This window comes from Zea mays, chromosome 4 (assembly GCF_902167145.1).
Source record: "Zea mays cultivar B73 chromosome 4, Zm-B73-REFERENCE-NAM-5.0, whole genome shotgun sequence".
Taxonomy (NCBI): Eukaryota; Viridiplantae; Streptophyta; class Magnoliopsida; order Poales; family Poaceae; genus Zea; species Zea mays.
Genome location: NC_050099.1, coordinates 149949563 through 149956447, shown reverse-complemented (window position 1 = coordinate 149956447; position 6885 = coordinate 149949563).

The following is a 6885-nucleotide window of genomic DNA, read 5'->3' as shown; positions in this document are numbered from 1 at the left end:
CCAGTCTAATAGTGTAGCTATTTTTCCTTATTTTCTTTAGCTTTTGACCAGTTAATTAATTAAATCAAAACTTTGAAATTTTCTGCAACACTTGGGGGTTTTATATTTTTTCTCAATAGTTTACATTATTTAGGATCTGACAAAATTGGTTTGACTCGATTTGGGTAAACAAAAGTGAAGTTATGAATTTTTCAAGTTCTGTTTGTATTTAAATCAGAAATAACAAAAAGGTTTTCTGGAAATCCACTTTGCACCGAAGACCCTGGGTTCTTTCTAAACTAATCCCTTCAGTTATACCCCTGCGCCACTATTCCCTTGAGTCGCTGACAATGCACAAAACCCCCTAGCCTTTACTTCTTCTCCCCCGAGGTCCCTCCCCTTATGAAAACGGTAACCGTGGAAGGAAATAGGGTGGCGCGGCTTACCGGCAGCGAGAGAGGTCCCGCGAGGGGCAGGGTTGGCTCCGGGAGGTTCTTGCGGTCACAGCGAGGTACGGCTCGACGGCGGTGGTGGCCGGAATCAGCCGGTCCACGTGCGCAGGCGGGTGAACTCGTCGGCGGCGAGTGCTCCGGTCTAACCACGGCGGCATAGGTCAGTCCAAGGGCACGGGGAGCTTCACAGGATGTTGATGAGTCGACTCGTGCAAGGAATTGAAGAACAACTCACCGTGGAGCTCGGTCTACGTTCACCGGCGGTCGGGTGAAGTCCGGCGACCGTGGACTTGCTTCTCCGGCGAGGCAAAGTTCAATTCCTTGCTCGGGGATCTTCGTCGAGGCATGCACGGTCTACTCCGGTGAGGTCGAGCGCGACGCGGGGCACGGGCAAAGCCGGTGATCTGGTGCTCCGGTGAGGTCGAGCGCGTGCGGAGGAGTATGGTCGAAGTCCCTGGGGGCTTTATAGGCGCGGGCGCGGGCAACAGCGCCGGCTCGGCTTTGGCGCGACGCGGGGCACGCGGGGGCAGGCGGCGGGCGTGCTCTGGCGAGCTCAGAGCGCGTCGAACACGTGGCTCTTCGCTTCTGTTCTTGTTCTACCCTCTGCTGAGCGGCCAAAACGTGCGAATCTTGCCCTAAGACCTGTGAGAGATCTTTTCCCTGCACCCAGGGCTACCTAGTTCATGTGAGTTCCAAGGGGAGATGTGGTCGGGTTAGAGAGATATGGGGGTGGGAAGTTGTCTTTGTCCTAGCTGTCCAAACCAAGACAAATGTTGTGCCAAGTTGTGTCAAACAACTTAGGGTTGGGTTCAAACTTTTCCAGGGTGTTCTAGAGGTATTTAGGCGCCACTTTGTCAATTGGGCTAAGTGGTTTTGAGTTTGGGATTAAGGTGAACATGTTTGATCTTTGCAAAAGGTTTGGTTTTTGGACTTAGAAAATTCTAATTTTCCTTTTATGCTCAACTCTTTGGTGAACCTTTTGGGGTTTTTCTGAAATCTTTTTGGGGTCACTTTCTTACTATCATTTGTAGGGTATTAAGTGTACTACATCTTTTATAATTGGCCCAAGTCATGATCATGTGGTTTTCATAGCCTTTTGATCATACTTACCTCTAGTGCTCCACTTGTCCAAAGGGGTTTGAATTAGGGTTTGGGCAATTCTCCCCATTATATGTGCATGACAAGCCAAGGCATGACATCTAAGATGGGTTGCACTTACTTAGGATCTTGAGTTCCAAGTTTGGTGTACTTCCCAACTTAAGTCACATGTGATGATTGACTTACTTGTGTAGCCTTGAGTGGAAAACTCTAAGTAACACCTGAGGTGTTACAGCCCTCCCCCCTTAAAGGAATCTCGTCCCAAGATTTTAGGTAGGGTCCTTTGGAGGGGTGCCATGAAGGTGTGTTGGTGTGTTGTTCCTTCCTTTATCCAAGTTTCTCTAGTTAACTGCTCTTCGAATGTCATTCTCTTTGCGACTTCAGAAGGAAGTCCTTTTTGAGTCATTTTCAAAGCTTACACTACCTTTAACATCTAAGTTTTTCTTATATTTAGATTCAAAGGGCAGGTGGGGGTGGGGTTTTTGGATTATGTACCGACTCCTTTAGGTAGGAAGTCGGGGAAGCGAGAACGTAGAAAATCCTAAGTCTCCCATGTAGCCTCTTCTACTGAATGGTGACTCCACTGAACCTTATACATTCTGACCGACTTTGCCCGCGTTGATCTCTCCTTTTGGTCCAATACCTTGACAGGGTGCTCTTGATAAGACAAGTCTGGTTCTATCTCAATTTCTGGTTCAGGTAGCACTTCAGTGGGTAAGCGGACACATTTTCATAGCTGGGATACATGGAATACATCATGAACTGCTGACATGTGGGATGGCAACTTCAATTGATATGCTACGGGTCCACAAGTTTCCTTGATCTCATAGGGTCCAATGTAGCGAGGAGCTAACTTGCCCTTGATTCCAAATCTCTGGACACCTTTGGTGGGTTACACCTTAAGATAAACATGATCTCCCACTCCAAACTGTAGAGGCTTCCTTCTCTTGTCATGATAGCTGTTTTGCCTAGCCTGAGCAACTTCTAGGTTCTTCTTAATGACTCTGACCTTTTCCTCTGCTTCAAGTACCAAGTCTGGTCCAAATATTTCCCTCTCCCTAGCTTGTGACCAATTTAGTGGTGTCCTACACCTTCTCCCATACAAGGCCTCAAAAGGTGCCATCTTTAGGCTGGACTGATAGCTGTTATTATAAGAGAACTCTGCCAAAGAAAGACACTTGTCCCAATCCTTTCCATAGTGTAGCACACATGCCCTCAACATGTCTTCCAAGATCTGATTCACCCTTTATGTCTCACCATCTGTTTGAGGATGGTATGCTGAGCTTCTTACCACATGGGTCCCAAGTGACTCCTGCAATTGCTCCCAAAATCATGCCACGAATGGTGCTCCTCTGTCAGATACTATAGTCCTTGGTATTCCATGCAAGCGAATTATCTGGTCAATGTAAATTTCAGCATACTTTTCCGTCCTGTGGGTGGTGTGTACCAGCAAGAAATGAGCTGTCTTGGTCAATCTGTCCACAATGACCCAAATAGAATCATGGTGCCGGGAGGTATTGGGCAATCCCACGATAAAATCCATGTAAATGTCCTCCCATTTCCAAGATGGTATGGGAAGGGGTTGCAAAGTGCATGCTACCTTCAAATGACTGGCCTTGACTCTCTGGCAGGTGTCACATTCGGAGATATACTTAGCAATTTCCCTCTTCATTCTGGTCCACCAGTATAAGGATCTGAGGTCATGATACATCTTATTACTGCCGGGGTGCATGGAGAATTTTGAAAGGTGAGCTTCATCCAATATCTTCTTTCTGAGCTCAGGGTTCTTGGGAACAACCAATCGGTCTCCAAACCATAGGATTCCTTTGCTGTCCTGACGCAAACATTTGTATTTATCCACCTTTTGTTCGACCATTTCCTTAATGACTTGAACACCCTTGTCTCCAATCTGTGCCATGACTATTTGCTCTTGTAATGTGGGGTCCACTGAAATATAATTTAAAGCACCGGAGGAAATGACTTCTAGGTTCAGCTTGCACAACTGATCACATAAGGTGGTGACTCTTGCATCCATGTTCATACAATTGCACTGGGCTTTCCTGCTTAAGGCATCTGCCACAACATTGGCTTTGTCAGGATGGTAATGCACCTCCAAATCATAGTCCTTGATTAGCTCTAACCATCTTCTCGGCCTCATATTAAGATTAGCCTGGGTGAAGATATATTTGAGACTCTTATGATCCGTGTAAATGTTACAGTGAGCTCCCATCAAGTAATGTCTCCATATCTTGAGAGCATGAACCACAGCTGCTAACTCCAGATCATGTGTGGGGTAGTTCTGCTCATGGGTTCTGAGTGCTCGGGAGGCATAAGTAATGACTCTGTTGTCCTGCATTAAGACACATCCCAATCCAGTACCGGAAGCATCACAATAAACTTCAAAGGGCTTGGTGTTGTCAGGTTGAGTTAGCACTAGTGCTATCGTCAAGAGCTGCCTCAGTGTATGAAAGGCATCCTCACACTTATGGCTCCATTCATACTTGACTCCCTTCTTCAACAGTTCAGTCATTGGCTTGGCAATTCTGGAGAAATCCGGAATAAATCGTCGATAATACCCTGCCAATCCCAGAAAACTCCGAATCTGCCGCACTGTGGTAGGAGGTTTCCAATCCATTACTTCTTGTACCTTCTCAGGATCAACTGATATCCCATCCTGAGAAATTGTGTGACCCAGAAATTTTATCTCCTTCAGCCAGAAATCACATTTGGACAATTTAGCATACAACTGATGGTCACGCAGTCTCTGAAGTACGGTATGTAAATGCTTAGTGTGCTCGGCTTCATTTTTGGAATACACCAGAATGTCATCAATGAAAACCACCACAAATTTGTCCAGTTCTGGCATGAACACTGAGTTCATCAGATACATGAAATAAGCCGGGGCATTGGTCAGCCCAAAAGACATCACCAAAAACTCATAAAGCCCATATCTGGTAGAGAAAGACGCCTTGGGAATGTCACTAGCATGGATCTTGATCTGATGGTAACCCGAGCGAAGGTCTATCTTGGAGAACACTTTGGCTCCCACCAACTGATCAAATAAAACATCAATGCGGGGCAGTGGGTATTTGTTCTTGATGGTCACCGCATTGAGAGGCGGTAATCGACACACATTCTCAAACTCTCGTCCTTTTTCTTCACAAATAAGGCCAGACATCCCTAGGGTGAAGTACTTGGGCGAATGAATCCCTTGTCCAACAATTCTTGTAGTTGCTTTTTCAACTCCGCTAATTCCGCGGGAGGCATCCTATAGGGTCTCTTGGATATAGGAGCAGTCCCAGGTTGCAATTCAATCGCGAACTCTATGTCTCTGTCAGGTGGCATTCCCGATAATTCATGAGGAAAGGTATCTGGGTAGTCGCAGACTACGGGGATTCTCTCAACCGGGGATTCTATAATAACGAAGGCACATGAACGGGTACAACCCTGAGCGGGCAGATATAATGTGGTTTCACCATAAGTAGGCGAGTGCACCTCAATGGCCCTTGCTGCAATATCAATTACTGCCTGATTTCTGGTTAACCAGTCAGTTCCCAATATGATATCCACGCTATCCAAACCCAAAATGAGGAGGTTGGTTTTGATTATCAGACTACCAAACTTTATAGGCACATTTTTGTTGATTTGGTAGGTGGCAACCCTGCCTCCTGGTGTTGAAATTGTAATACCCCCATTGGTGTGGTGAAAAGGTAATTGGCACTTGGCACTAAATTTGGTACTGATAAAACTGTGTGATGCACCAGAATCAAAAAGAATAATAGCAGGATAATTCAAAACTGAAAAGGTACCAGTCATGACGGGTGCTCCCTCTGGAATATCAGCCATGGTGGTGAAGTTCAGCCTGCCTTGCCTCACTTGCACCTTCTGCCTTTTGCCTTGGTTCTGGTTGGCATTCTGTCCCTGCCTCTGCTGGTTTCTGGGGCAATTCTTAGCATAATGTCCGGTGTTACCACAAGTGAAACACCTGTTGTCATTGGCCTGACGATACTGCTATTGTTGCTGATTGTTCCTCTGCACTGGGGGCTGAGAGCGGGTGGGTGCCTGCTGCTGTTGTTGGGGTCGAATCATCCAATGTCCTTGCTGCTGCTAGGGCCCCTGTTCTGAGTGTCAGAGACAATCCTGAAGCGTTGTGGCTGAGCTGAAGGTCCTGCCACAGGGGTCTTCCTCTTCTTCTCTGCTTGACGAGCTGTGATACAGTCCTCCTGAGAAATGGCCATGTTGACTAACTCAATATAGTTGTTGGCCCTGACTGTGTTGAGACGGTCACAGAGCTTAGTGCTGAGCCCCCTCCTGAACCTATCCCTCTTCTTCTCGTCGGTGTCTGCATGATATCCGGCATACTGGCACAGGTCATTGAAGGCCTGAGCATACTGTAACACTGTCCGGTTCCCCTGAGTGAGTGCCAGAAACTCATTGAGCTTGCGGTCCATAATGCCTGCTGGTATATGGTGCCCCCTGAAAGCTGCCTTGAACTCTCTCCATTCCACTTCATGGTCAACTGGCTGCATAGCAAGATAGTGGTCCCACCATGTCCGCCCGGGTCCGCGAAGCTGCTGGGTGGCGAACCTAACCTTAGTCACCTCTGAACAAACTCCATTGAGTAGTGGGAATTTGGATTCCACCACTCTTATCCATACATCAGCATCAAGTGGGTCCTCTGCCCTAGTGAACAACGGTGGCTGGGTACTGAGGAACTCCTGATAAGTGGCTGCTACGGGGTGACGCTGATGATCACCACCACCATAATGCTGAGGTGGCGGCTGACGCTGCGCCAACTGTCGCAGAATCTCGTTCTGCTGAGCCATCAGCTCTTGCAGAGTAGGAGGCGGTGGCGGTGGTGGAGGAATGCGCTCATTCTGTCCACGACGCGCTCTTCCTGCCATCTGAAAAATCATGTATATTCTCAATATCACATTTCTGAGGTTCAAGGTTCAATCGTGGTGAAAGATTCAAAAGGGTAAAACCAATATATTCTTGCATAATTATAAAAGATTCCACATGGCATAAACTTTTATTCTTAAATTAAGACTGACATCATTCATCAACCATGCTTCCAAAAGAGTTTGTCATGATTACATCAGTAACTCAAAAGACTCAACTCTATCTAGCCTTGTACCCCAAGGGTGCAAAAGCTAAGCTAGCCTCGAGGAGTTCTACCGTCACAGACTTCTAACTCTATCTCTGCGACCTAGTGAGCAAACGAGGCAACGCTCGACTCGGGGGAAGGTGGTCTCCCTGAGCCAGCAGTGTCTAAGCTAGAGGCAGGCTCCTCTCCTCCCTCGATGTCGACATCCTCATTGGCCTCCATGTCCTGGATCTCCTGGTGGTGCATATC